Below are 15,446 nucleotides of genomic sequence, written 5' to 3'. Positions count from 1 at the left end.
TTTCCACCTCCATGCTTTACGGTTGGGATGGTGTTCTTGGGGTTGTACTCATCCTTCTTCTTCCTCCAAACACGGCGAGTGGAGTTTAGACCAAAAAGCTCTATTTTTGTCTCATCAGACCACATGACCTTCTCCCATTCCTCCTCTGGATCATCCAGATGGTCATTGGCAAACTTCAGACGGGCCTGGACATGCGCTGGCATGAGCAGGGGGACCTTGGGTGCGCTGCAGGCTTTTAATCCATGATGGCGTAGTGTGTTACTAATGGTTTCATTTGAGACTGTGGTCCCAGCTCTCTTTAGGTCATTGACCAGGTCCTGCCGTGTAGTTCTGGGCTGATCCCTCACCTTCCTCATGATCATTGATGCCCCACGAGGTGAGATCTTGCATGGAGCCCCAGACCGAGGGTGATTGACCGTCATCTTGAACTTCTTCCATTTTCTAATAATTGCGCCAACAGTTGTTGCCTTCTCACCAAGCTGCTTGCCTATTGTCCTGTAGCCCATCCCAGCCCAGCCCATCTTGAATTTTATCCCTGATGTCCTTACACAGCTCTCTGGTCTTGGCCATTGTGGAGAGGTTGGAGTCTGTTTGATTGAGTGTGTGGACAGGTGTCTTTTATACAGGTAACGAGTTCAAACAGGTGCAGTTAATACAGGTAATGAGTGGAGAACAGGAGGGCTTCTTAAAGAAAAACTAACAGGTCTGTGAGAGCCGAAATTCTTACTTGTTGGTAGGTGATCAAATACTTATGTCATGCAATAAAATGCAAATTAATTACTTAAAGATCATACAATGTGATTTTCTGGATTTTTGTTTTAGATTTTGTCTCTCACAGTTGAAGTGTACCTATGATAAAAAATTACAGACCTCTACATGCTTTGTAAGTAGGAAAACCTGCAAAATTGGCAGTGTATCAAATACTTGTTCTCCCCACTGTAGGTCTGTAACAGTTTGTATCTAGAGTGCCACCCTCTTTGAAGAGGGGGATGACCACGGCAGCTTTCCAATCTCTTGGGATCTCAGACGATACGAAAGAGAGGTTGAACAGGCTGGTAATATGGGTTGCGACAATTTCGGCGGCTAATTTTAGAAAGAAAGGGTCCAGATTGTCTAGCCCAGATGATTTGTAGTGGTCCAGATTTTGCAGCTCTTTCAGAACATCAGCTATCTGAATTTGGGGGTATGGGCAAGTTGCAGCGGAGGGTGCAGAGCTGGTGGCCGGGGTAGGGGTAGCCAGGTGAAAAGCATGGCCAGCCGTAGCAAAATGGTTGTTGAAATGTTCGATTATCGTAGATTTATCGGTAGTGACAGTGATTCCTAGCCTCAATGCAGTAGGCAGCTAGGAGGTGGTGCTCTTATTCTCCATGGACTTTACAGTGTCCCAAAAGTTTTTGGAGTTAGTGCTACAGGATGCACATTTCTGTTTGAAAAAGTTAGCCTTTGCTTTCCTAACTGATTGTGTATATTGGTTCCTGACATCCCTGAAAAGTTGCATATCGCGGCGGGTGTTCGATGCTAATGCAGTACGCCACAGGATGTTTTTGTGCTGGTCAAGGGCAGTCAAGTCTGGGGTGAACCAGGGGCTATATCTGTTCTTAGTTCTGAATTTTTTGAACGGGGCATGCTTATTTAAGATGGAGAGGAAAGCACTTATAAAGAACATCCAGGCATCCTCTACTGACGGAATGAGGTCAATATCCATCCAGGATACCCTGGCCAGGTCAATTAGAAAGGCCTGCTCGCTGAAGTGTTTTAGGGAGCGTTTGACAGTGATGAGGGGTGGTCGTTTGACCGCAGACCCATTACTGACACAGGCAATGAGGCAGTGATCGCTGAGATCCTGGTTGAAGACAGCGTAGGTGTATTTAGAGGGTAAATTAGTCAGGATGATATCTATGAGGGTGCCCATGTTAATGGATTTAAGGTTGTACCTGGTAGGTTCCTTGATCATTTGTGTGAGATTGAGGGTATCTAGTTTAGATTGTAGGATGGCCGGGGTGTTAAGCATAGCCCAGTTTAGGTCACCAAGCAATACGAACTCTGAGGATAGATGTGGGGCAATCTATTCACATATGGTGTTCAGGGCACAGCTGGGGGCTGAGGGGGGTGTGTAGCAAGCGGCAACAGTGAGAGACTTATTTCTGGAAAGGTGGATTTTTAAAAGTAGAAGCTCAAACTGTTTGGGCACAGACCTGGATAGAATGATAGAGCTCTGCAGGCTATCTCTACAGTAAATTGCAACTCCGCCCCCTTTGGCAGTTCTATCAAGACGGAAAATGTTGTAGTTGGGAATGGAAATTTCAGAATCTTTGGAAGGCTTCGTAAGCCAGGATTCAGACACTGCTAGAACATCAGGGTTGGTGGAGTGTGCTAACGCAGAGAATAACTCAAATTTAGGGAGGAGGCTTCTGATGTTAACATGCAAGAAACCAAGGATTTTGCAATTACAGAAGTCAACAAATGATAGCGCCTGGGGAGCTGGAGTGATACTGGGGGCTACAGGGCCTGGGTTAACCTCTACATCACCAGAGGAGCAGAGGAGGTGTAGAATAAGGATACGGCTAAAGGCTTTAAGAACTGGTCTTCTAGTGCATTGGGTACAGAGAAAAAAGTAGAATAGATTCAGGGCATTATGTACAGACAAGGATATGGAAGGAGTACAGTGGAGGTAAACCTAAGCGTTGGGTAAAGATGAAAGAGATAGCATCACTGGAGGCACCGATTGAGCCGGTCTCCGCGTGTGTGGGGGGTGGGACAAAGGAGCTATCTGAGACAGGTTGAGTAGGACTGGGGGCTCTACATTGAAAAAGTACAGTTAGAACTAACCGAAACAGCAATAGGCAGGGCATATTGACATGAGAGAGGCATAAAGCAGTAACAGGTGCTATTCGAGAGAGCTAAGACAACAGCTGGTAATGGCGACAAAAGTTTTAGCTGAGGGTAAACAGGATGGGGTACCTCATAAAGTCCAGCAGGCATCAGCTGTGTAGCTGAGTGATCATAAGGTCCAGTGAACAGCAATAAGTAAGTCCGGGAGCAGTTCAGTGGCTGCTACGCTACAGGCGAGCTGGAGGCAAGGCTGTTGATTGCGCGTGCTAGCGGGCTGGGGCTAGCAGATGGATCTTCGTGGTCGTCGCAACGGGAAGCCTGTTGAAACCACATCAGACGATTACGTCGGCAGACCAGTCATGATGGATCAGCGGGGCTCCGTGTCAACACCAGGAGGTCCCGATCGGTTGACAGAGATGTAGATAGCCGGGAGATGGGCTTGGCTCAAGGCTAGCTCAAGGCTAACTGGGGTTAGCTTCAGGACAGTGGTGATTAGCCAACAACGACAACAGCCATTCGGTTGCAGCTAGCTAGCTGCGATGATCCGGTGTTAAAGTCCAGCGAATTCAGTGATTCCGGCAGAAAATCCGATATGCTCTGGCTCGATAGCGTGATGTGTAGACTGTGCAGACTGGCCAACAATTGTCCAGGCTAGAGCTGGCTGGTAGGTAGTGCAGGCCACGGCCACAGACAATGGCGAAGAACGCTAACGGTGGCTAATAGCAAATAGCTAGTTAGCTGGCTAGTTTCAGCCAGAGGTTCTGGATAAAAATGTATGAAGAAACAACAGAATCCGTTCAACATTGGGTGAGGCGGGTTGCAGGAAAGTATATTTAGCTAAAGGATGGAAAGTGAGATTGAGAAATATATACGAAAAAGGCAACAAAAAAAAAAAAAACTGGCTATTTACATGAGGACACTACAGAAAACACGACCGCACTGCTATGCCATCTTGGAATCCCTTCGATGGCCATAATAAATAGATATGCCGATAGTGGATAACCTTGTTTCACTCCACTTTACAGTTTAAAACTTTCAGAGAAATAGCCATTATTTACTATTTTACACCTAGTGTTACTATACATGATTTTAACCCATTTTATAAGAGATTCTACTAAATTGAAATGCTCCAGGCATTTATATATAAACCCCAGTCGCACTTTATCAAATGCCTTTTCAAAGTCTGCTATGAATAGCAGGCCTGGTTTCCCAGATGTTTAATGGTGTTCTATTGTTTCCAGTACTTGCCTTATATTATCTCCAATGTATCGTCCATGTAAAAAACCTGTCTGATTAGAATGAATAATGTCCAACAATATCTTTTTAATTCTATGCGCTATACATTTTGCTAGAATTTTTGTGTCACAACACTGAAGTGTAAAGGGCCTCCAATTTTTTATATTTTCCACTTGTATCCTGTTTCAGTAATAATGAAATCAGACCTTCTTATTGAGTGTCTGATAATCTACCATTTCCATAGGAGTGGTTAAAAACATGCTAATAACGGTCCTCTGAGTATATCAAAAAAGGTTTGGTATACCTCGACTGGTATGCCATCCAACCCTGGAGTTTTCCCGGACTTAAAGTCTTTAATTGCATCCCGAAGTTCCTCCTCTGTAATTTCACCTTCACATGAGTCTTTCTGTATGGCTGTTAATATTACATTATCAATAGAAACAAAAATCTCTACAATTAGCTTCAGTTAGAGGAGATGGAGGCGACTGAAACAAAAACATATGCTTAAAGTACTTTGCTTCCTCCTTCAAAATATAATTTGGTGAATCATGGGTGAGTCCGTAATTTGTAACCAGTTTCAGTAAATTCTTTTTGGTAGGATTTCTATGTTGAAGATAAAAAAATAATTTGGTACATTTTACCCCATATTCAATCCAGTTTGCATTATTTCTATAATATATTACACTTGATCTTTCTTGAATAGGTTTCTCCATTTCTTTTTGTTTTTCCTCTAATTTATTCTGAGCCTCTATGTTACAGTTTTTATTGGTATCTATCTGTTCTGTTAGACCTTCTATTTCCTTTGTTAGTATGGACTCTTTTTACTGTTTTCGAGATTAGTATTGAATATTGTGTGGCCTCTAAAGGCACATTTAAAAGTGTCCCATACAATAAGGGGATTTGCTGTACCTATGTTATGTCAGAAAAAAATAAGTTATAAATTCCTATGTCCTAGTTAAAAACAAGTTATCATCCAATAGGCTTTGATAACATTTCCAATATCCTTTCCCACGTGGAAATTCAATAAGAGTAATGTATATGCAAATTATATAATGGTCCGACCGCATTCTGTCCCCTATCAACACTTTATAAACTTTTGGTACAAACGAGAATGACATAAGAAAGAAGTAAAGATGACTAGCTTGATTGAGTCTCCGCCATGTATATCTCACTAGATCAGGATATTTAAGCCTCCATATATCTACTAGTTCTAATGTATCCATGACATTCATGATTTCCTTAAGAGCATGAGGGTGATAGTTTTTAGTATGATTTCCTTTACTGTATTCCTTCTCTTTGAGCCATGTAAATATTGTTATTCTTTTGTTATTATCTGCTAAGCCATTACAATTATAACTGGCTATACTTATTTCACCACATACCATAATGAGATACAAGTTTCAAATCTATTTATCATTATATATGTTTGTAAATTGACCAATAAACAAACCCATAGTGATTGAGTGTCCATATAGCTGTACCATGATATTTGCATTGCTACTTAGTAACCCTCCAATTGTTCTCCACTATTCCCCCTGCTAAAGCCCCTCCCCATCCCATGTTGGGCTGTCATCCCAGTGATCGGCATACCATCCCCGTCCCCTCGGATCCATAGGCCCCCGAGAGGCCAGGACCCATCCAACGAAAACAACACACAGTGCCACCCACAAAACATAAGCAGGTCAACCCCCACAAGCATTTCCAATGCTCTCAACTCAATATATATATATATATATATATATATATATATATATATATATATATATATATATATATTAAACTATCTTGCATATCTTAATTTCCATCATTATTAATTAATATGCGTAATAATGTCGGCAGTTAATGCGTAGGATTGTTACCTACAACCCGGATTGCCATTATATTACATTACATTTTTGTCAAGCAATTATTATTTTAGCAAACAATTATTGTGGTTCATCCTATATTCTCCCTAACATCCTTACCCCCTTGCAACAGATGTTAAACACACACACGCACATACACTAACACACTCAACCCCTTTCCTCCACAATCAACCATAAGATCAGATGCTCAACGGTTGTTACATCCCAGAGCCCAACTCAAGAAAGGACCTGATTTACAAATGCGGTGGTTTGCGCTTTCAATGTTGCACGAATGCTGCCATCTATACACGGTTTCTGGTTAGCGTAGGTTTTAATAGTCACAGTGGGCACAACATCTCCTATACACTTCCTGATAAACTCAGTCACCGTTTCAGTGTATTTGTCTAAATTATTTTCGCAAGCTACCCGGAACATATCCCAGTCCGCATGATCAAAACAATCTTGAAGCGTGGATTCCGATTGGTCAGAGCAGCGTTGAATAGTCCTTAGCACGGGTAATTCCTGTTTGAGTTTCTGCCTATAGGAAAGGAGGAGCAAAATGGAGACATGGTCAGATTTGCCGAAAGGAGGGCAGGGGTAGGCCTTGTAGCCAACCCGGAAGTTCGAATAGCAATGGTCGAGGATTTTAGCAGCCCGAGTACAACAGTCGATATGTTTATTGTGAGGTATTCTAAGTCGGGTGAACAAAACGACTTGAGTTCCTGTATATTACTACAATTACACCATGAGTCGTTAATCATAAAACACACACCTCTGCCCTTTCTGTCTGCGCGATGAACTGAGAACCCATCTGGCTGGACCGATTTCGACAGAATATCACCAGAGAGCCATGTTTTCCTGAAACAAAGTATGTTACAGGCCTTGATGTCTCTCTGGAAAGAAATCCTTGCCCTGAGCTCGTCGAACTTGTTATCCAAAGACTGAACATTAGCGAGTAATGTACTTGGAAGCGGTGGGTGGTGTGCACGCCTCCTAAGTCGAACCAGCAGGCCGCTCCGAGTGCCTCTCTTCCGCCGGCGATGTTTTGGGTCAGCCGTTGGAATCAGTTAAATTGCCCTGGGGAGAGCAAACAAAGGATCTTCTTTGGGAAAGTAATATTCCTGGTCGTAATGCTGGTGAGTTACCACCGCTCTGATATCCAATAGTTTTTCCCGGCTGTATGTAATGATACAAAACACTTTCTGAGCGAATAATGTAAAAAATAATACATCAAAAAACAAAATACTGCAAAGTTTCCTAAGAGCTAGTTGCGATGCCGCCATCTTCGTCGGCGCCAGGGATCACCTGATAAGGGTAACAACACATCTGCCACACTGATCCTCAACACGGGGGCCCCTCAGGGGTGCGTGCTCAGTCCCCTCCTGTACTCCCTGTTCACCCATGACTGCATGGCCAGGCACGACTCCAACACCATCATTAAGTCTCCCGAGTGGCGCAGTGGTCTAAGGCACTGCATCGCAGTGCTAGCTGTGCCACTAGAGATCCTGGTTCGAATCCAGGCTCTGTCGTAGCCGGCCGCGACCGGGAGACCCATGGGGCGGCGCACAATTGGCCCAGCGTCGTCCAGGGTAGGGGAGGGAATGGCCGGCAGGGGATGTAGCTCAGTTGGTAGAGCATGGCGTTTGCAACGCCAGGGTTGTGGGTTCGATAAAATAATGTATGTGCTAACTGTAAGTCGCTCTGGATAAGAGCGTCTGCTAAATGTAAAATGTAATGTAATGTAAGTTTGCCGACGACACAACAGTGGTAGGCCTGATCACCGACAACGATGAGACAGCCTATAGGGAGGAGGTCAGAGAAATGGCCGTATGGTGCCAGGATAACAACCTCTTCCTCAACGTGACCAAGACAAAGGAGATGATTGTGGACTACAGGAAGAAAAAGAGGACTGAGCACGCCCCCATTCTCATCGACAAGGCTGTAGTGGAACAGGTTGAGAGCTTCAAGTTCCTTGGTGTCCACATCACCAACGAACTATCATGGTCCAAACACACCAAGACAGTCGTGAAGAGGGCACGACAAAGCCTATTCCCCCTCAGGAGAAGATTTGGCATGGGTCCTCAGATCCTCAATAAATTCTACAGCTGCACCATCGAGAGCATCCTGACTGGTTGCATCACCGTCTGGTATGGCAACTGCTTGGCCTCCGACTGCAAGGCACTACAGAGGGTAATGCGTACAGCCCACTACATCACTGGGGCCAAGCTTCCTGCCATCCAGGACCTCTCTACCAGGCAGTGTCAGAGGAAGGCCCTCAAAATTGTCAAAGACTCCAGCCACCCTAGTCATAGACTGTTCTCTCTGCTACCACACGGTAAGTGGTACCGGAGTGCCAAGTCTAGGTCCAAAAGACTTCTCAACAGCTTCTACCCCCAAGCCATAAGACTCCTGAACAGCTAATCATGGCTACCCGGACTATTTGCACTGTCCCCCCACCCCCACCCCCCACCCCATCTTTTTACGCTGCTGCTACTCTGTTAATTATGTATGCATAGTCACTTGAACTCTACCACATGTACATATTACTTCAACTACCTCAATTAGCCGATGCCCCTGCACATTGACTCTGCACCTGTACCCCCCTGTATATATAGCCTCCCTACTGTTATTTTATTTTACTTCTGCTCTTTTTTTTTCTCAACACTTTTTTGTTGTTGTTTTATTTTACTTTTTTATAAAAAATAAATGCACTGTTGATTAATGGCTGTAAGTAAGCATTTCACAATAATGTCTGCACCTGTTGTATTCGGCGCATGTAACCAATAAAATTTGATTTGATTTGATTTGACCTATTGTCCTCAGAACTAGACAACCTTGTTCACAGTTAGTCTGCACACCGTACCCCAGTTTCGTCTCATTGTCCAGCACATACACACACCAAGATCATGAGTTTTGTACTTGCTTGCATAAGACGAGTTGCCTATATAAGGTTCCTGTACTCCTCGTGTCATTCGAGCTCTCTGGCGTACACCTCAGACGTGCATGCCCTACCAGCTCCATTATTGAAATAATTAATTTGTAAATAAAGTATAATTGTTTGAAGAAATAACAAAGTCTCTCCTTATTGGGTAGAATTTCCACGACATTCTCCAAACTTTTGACTGGTACTGTATGTAAATAAGGTATTTCTGTTTAAAATGTTGTATACATTTTAAAACCTGTTTTCGCTTTGTCATTGCAGAATTGCGTCGGAGATGATGGCTGCCGTTTTACAGCCCTCTAACCAATTAAACAATTATGTGTGTTTTTTTCGCGTTATTTGTAATTTATTCTGTACATAATGTTTCTGCCACCATCTCTTATGACCAAAAAGAGCTTCTGGATATCAGGACAGCGATTACTCACCTCGTATTGGATGAAGATTTTTTCTTCAACGAGTCGGACGCGAAGGATATTCTACAGACACCCGAAAAGGCCCAAATCCACGTCATTTGCATGAGAAAGAGACAGAGATATCGTGGACGTAGGTCGGGGTGCCTTGTAAGGATCCGACAGTGAGCGAGTAAACTGCCTCTTCATTCAATCCTATTAGCCAATGTTCAGTCATTTGAAAATAAATTGGACGACCTAAGATTAAGGTTATCCTACCAATGGGACATTAAAAACTGTAAACAGAACCATGAAAACTTAAGCGGAAAAGCACAGATTTTTATCTGCAACAAGTCCGTTTGGTGGAAACACACCACTGGTGGGAAAATTCACATATTTTCTTTATGAGTATTTCAGAATATCTGTCGCCAATTGGATGGAAACCAATATTGTTAACACATTTTGCTGCTGTAAAGTCGGTGTAGCTTCCATTTACCTTAAGCCAAGACAGGAAGGTGGAGTTGTTGGATCAATGTTTTTGTCTTCTGCCTTTCTCTTTCTAGAACTGCCATTGTTCTTTTTAATAAAATGTCTTCACCTGTCAAATGCTTGGCCGGGCTTTATATTAATTTCTCTCAGTCTGTCGTAAATCTAACAGATTTATTGAACAAGACACAATGTAACTCACACAAATGCATCTTGCATTTAGTTAATTATGACTCATTTATGGGTAATGGTAAATAATATGGCTTCATCTGGGTTTGTGGTGATAGATTTATAGATAAAATGATTGGTTTCTACCTTATATATAAATGCTACAGATGTATTGTGGACAATATAGGCACACTAATAACGTCATTATTTCATTCAATTAAAAATGTACTCATGGTCGAATCTAATGGGATTTAAGGGTCATTTCACTCATGAATGAAAGTCTGTCAGACGTTTTAAGACCTCAAAAGTAGACAAATGTTGCGTGTCCAAATCTCTCAAAAGTAGACAAATGTTGAGTGTCCAGATCCAGCTACATGCCTCAATCCCAAATGAATGGAGATGAGCACAGTCTTCTTCTTCATCTTTTCCATTCATTTGCAGTGGCGGCATATAGCTGGATCTACACAACTGATGTCGTGGGATGTGGTTTCATCTTCACATTAGACTACTTTAAAATGTCTGAACAAATGTAACATCCCTTTAAGTTGTCTCAACATTAGACTCAAACCGGTCATCCAACCTTCCTCTGCATTGGTACCGGTGACACATTCATCCTTGGAAGGGACCTTTGGGGACCGTCAGCATTACCCCTGGGCACAGCCAGTCGGTATCGGGAATCTGGCGCCTTGACTGGCGTTGCCATGGAAACCACACTCTCCCACTCGCCACCCAAAGAGTTACTAAATGACACGATCACTGACCAGAAACTTTGAACTTTCCCTACTCTGTCACATCGCCCCCAAACTCAGAGGCTACATAACATTTTTGCAGCTGCGACCTGTGCTTTTGAGCCAAAAGCCGTCCATTCAAGCCTGCATTTTTACATAAACAATTAGCAACTAAAGTTCCATAGTGTATCTTTACCACTCGTAGGTTCATTAGTGTGTAGTTGTTCCCCCGATTCAGGATTTACCCAGAAGAAGGATTTGTGTAAATGTTTTATGTTGCGGTAATAGTATGAACAGATGGACTCTTAAAATGACCAATGGATATGCTTTCACTGCTAGGGCCATATTGGCATAGAACCATTTTCACATGAGCATACTGCTTTTACTGTTCACAATGTGAAGAAAAAGTTTGCGTAAGAGTTTAAATGGTGGAGAGGAGTTGATACATTGAGATTTAATTCTCAATGTATCAACTCCCTCTCCACCATTTAAACGGATTCAGATTCATTTAATATATATAGTATTAATGCTGAATGTAGAATTAACATAATTAGGTGTGTCAAGTTACAACAGTGAGTGAAACGGATAGTTCACGATAGTGAAATTATCCCTTTCAGTAGGGTTGGGGTCAATTCCAATTTAAGGCAGTCAATTCAGGAAGTAAATTGAAATTCCAATTCAATAATTGAAAAAGGCCATCTATTTTCAACTACTTTTCAATAAACTTAAAAGTATAAGTCATTTACAGTGCATTCGGAAAGCATTCAGACCCCTTCACTTTTTACACATTGTGTTACGTTACAGACTTATTCTAAAATTGATTAAATAGTTTTTTCCCCTCATCAATCTAGACACAATACCCCATAACAAAGCAAAAAAAAAGGGTTTTAGAAATGTTTGCTACTAAAAAATGAAATAGAAAACGATATATGACATTTACATAAATATTAAGACCCTTAACTCAGTACTTTGTTGAAAATCCCTTGGGCAGCAATTACAGCCTCGAGTCTTCTTGGGTATGACGCTACAAGCTTTGCACACCTGTATTTGGGGAGTTTCTCCCATTCTTCTCTGCAGATCCTCTCAAGCTCTGTCAGGTTGGATGGGGAGCGTCGCTGTACAGCTATTTTAAGGTCTCTCCAGAGATGTTCGATCTGGTTCATGTCAGGGCTCTGGCTGTGCCTCTCAAGGACATTCAGAGAATTGTCCCGAAGCCACTCATGCGTTGTCTTGGCTGTGTACTTAGGGTAATTGTAATGTTGGAAGGGGAACCTTTGCCCCAGTCTGAGGTCCTGAGCGCTCTGGAGCAGGTTTTCATCATGGATCTCTCTGTACTTTGCTCCTTTCATCTTTCCATTGATCCCTTGATCCTGAAGGTTTTAACCCTCATCGACGGGACAGCAGTGGAGAACGTGGAAAGTTTTAAATTCCTCGGCGTACAAATCACTGACAAACTGAAATTGTCCACCCACACAGACAGTGTGGTGAAGAAGGCGCAACAGCATCTCTTCAACCTCAGGAGTCCCAAGAAATTTGGCCTGTCACCTAAAACCCTCACAAACTTTTACAGATGCACAATTGATACCATCCTGTCGGGCTTTATCACCGCCTGGTATAGCAACTGCACCGCCCACAACTGCAGGGCTCTGCAGAGGGTGGTGCGGTCTGCACAATGCTTCACCGGGTGCAAACTACCTGCCCTCCAGGACACCTACAGCACCAGATGTCACAGGAAGGCCAAAAAGATAATCAAGGATAACTACCACCCGAGCCACTGCATGTTCACCCCGCTATCATCCAGAAGGCAAGGTCAGTACAGGTGCATCAAAGCTGGGACCGAGAAACTGAAAAACAGCTTCTATCTCAAGGCCATTAGACTGTTAAACAGCCATCACTAGCACAGAGAGGCTGCTGCCTACATACAGACTTGAAAATCACTGGCCACCTCAATAAATGGAACACTAGCTACTAATAATGTTTACATATCTTGCATTACCAATCTCATATATATATACTGTATTCTATACTATCTATTGCATGCATCTTAGCCTATGCCACTCTGATAATGACATTGCTCATCCATATATTTATATATTCTTATTCCATTCCTTTACTTAGATTTGTGTGTATTAGGTTTTTGTTGTGGAACTGTTAGATATTACTTGCTAGATATCGCTGCACTGTCGGAACTAGAGGCACAAACATTCCACTATATTCACAATAACATCTGCTAACCATGTGTATGTGACCAATACATTTGATTTGATTTGATCTGAATTCTTACAGTGGGGAAAAAAAGTATTTAGTCAGCCACCAATTGTGCAAGTTCTCCCACTTAAAAAGATGAGAGGCCTGTAATTTTGGAAAAAAATTCCAGAAAATCACATTGTAGGATTTTTAATGAATTTATTTGCAAATTATGGTGGAAAATAAGTATTTGGTCACCTACAAACAAGCAAGATTTCTGGCTCTCACAGACCTGTAACTTCTTCTTTAAGAGGCTCCTCTGTCCTCCACTCGTTACCCGTATTAATGGCACCTGTTTGAACTTGTTATCAGTATAAAAGACACCTGTCCACAACTTCAAACAGTCACACTCCAAACTCCACTATGGCCAAGACCAAAGAGCTGTCAAAGGATAGCAGAAACAAAATTGTAGACCTGCACCAGGCTGGGAAGACTAAATGTGCAATAGGTAAGCAGCTTGGTTTGAAGAAATCAACCGTGGGAGCAATTATTAGGAAATGGAAGACATACAAGACCACTGATAATCTCCCTCGATCTGGGGCTCCACGCAAGATCTCACCCCGTGGGGTCAAAATGATCACAAGAACGGTGAGCAAACATCCCAGAACCACACAGGGGGACCTAGTGAATGACCTGCAGAGAGCTGGGACCAAAGTATCAAAGCCTACCATCAGTAACACACTACGCCGCCAGGGACTCAAATCCTGCAGTTCCAGATGTGTCCCCCTGCTTAAGCCAGTACATGTCGAGGCCCGTCTGAAGTTTGCTAGAGTGCATTCGGATGATCCAGAAGAGGATTGGGAGAATGTCATATGGTCAGATGAAACCAAAATATAACTTTTTGGTAAAAACTCAACTCGTCGTGTTTGGAGGACAAAGAATGCTGAGTTGCATCCAAAGAACACCATACCTACTGTGAAGCATGGGGGTGGAAACATCATGCTTTGGGGCTGTTTTTCTGCAAAGGGACCAGGACGACTGATCCGTGTAAAGGAAAGAATGAATGGGTCCATGTATCGTGAGATTTTGAGTGAAAACCTCCTTACATCAGCAAGGGCATTGAAGATGAAACATGGCTGCGTCTTTCAGCATGACAATGATCCCAAACACACCGCCCGGGCAACGAAGGAGTGGCTTCGTAAGAAGCATTTCAAGGTCCTGGAGTGGCCTAGCCAGTCTCCAGATCTCAACCCTTTAGAAAATCTTGTTGAAAGTCTGTGTTGCCCAGCGACAGCCCCAAAACATCACTGCTCTAGAGGAGATCTGCATGGAGGAATGGGCCAAAATACCAGCAACAGTGTGTGAAAACCTTGTGAAGACTTACAGAAAACGTTTGACCTGTGTCATTGCCAACAAAGGGTATATAACAAAGTATTGAGAAACTTTTGTTATTGACCAAAATTATTTTCCACCATAATTTGCAAATACATTCATTAAAAGTCCTACAATGTGATTTTCTGGATTTTTTTTCTTCTCATTTTGTCTGTCATAGTTGACGTGTACCTATGATGAAAATTACATGCCTCTCTCATCTTTTTAAGTGGGAGAACTTGCACAATTGGTGGCTGACTAAATACTTTTTTTCCCCACTGTACCTCCACGCAGGGAGGAACAAACCCTTTCACATACGACAACAAAAACATGAACAAACACGCACAACACACAGTGTGAGCCAGAGGGTTAAATAGGGAAGACATAATTACATAATGGGAAACAGGTGAGACCAATACAGACAAAACCAGTAGAACATAGAAACATGGATCGGTAGCAGCTAGTACTCCGGTGACGACGAAAGCCGAAGCCTGTCCGAGCAAGGAGGAGGAACAGCTTCGGCTGAATCTGGGACAGTAACCCCCCGTTGACGCGCGGCTCCATCCGTGCACCGACACCGGCCTCGGGGACGGCCAGGAGGACGCGGCGCAGGGTGAGTCGGATGACTCCGGTGGAAATCCCTCAACATGGAGGGATCGAGGATGTCCCTCCTAGGGACCCAGCACCGTTCCTCCAGACCTTACCCCTCCCAATCCACGAGATACTGCAGCCCCCCCACCCGACGCCTCGAATCCAGGATGGAACAGACCGAGTACACCGGTGCCCCCTCGATGTCCAGAGGGGGCGGAGGAACCTCCTGTATCTCAGACTCCTGGAGGGGACCAGCTACCACCAGCCTGAGGAGAGACACATGGAACGAGGGGTTAATAAGATACTCAGGAGGAAGCTGTAACCTGTAACATACCTCGTTCAATCTCCTCAGGACTTTAAATGGCTCCACAAACCGCCAACCCAGCTTCCGGCAGGGCAGGCGAAGGGGCAGGTTTCGGGTCGAGAGCCAGACCCGGTCCCCCGGTGCATAAACCGGGGCCTCACTGCGGTGGTGGTCGGCGCTCGCCTTTTGTCGACTGATGGCCCACTGCAGGCGTACATGGGCAGCGTTCCATGTCTCTTCCGAGCGCCGAAACCACTCATCCACCGCAGGGACCTCGATCTGGCTCTGATGCCAAGGTGCCAGGACCGGCTGATAACCTAACACACACTGAAATGGAGAAAGGTTAGTGGAGGAGTAGCGGAGTGAGTT

The sequence above is a fragment of the Coregonus lavaretus genome (assembly GCF_964263955.1).
Source record: "Coregonus lavaretus genome assembly, chromosome: 18".
Lineage (NCBI taxonomy): Eukaryota > Metazoa > Chordata > Actinopteri > Salmoniformes > Salmonidae > Coregonus > Coregonus lavaretus.
Note: the sequence above shows the minus strand (reverse complement) of the source record.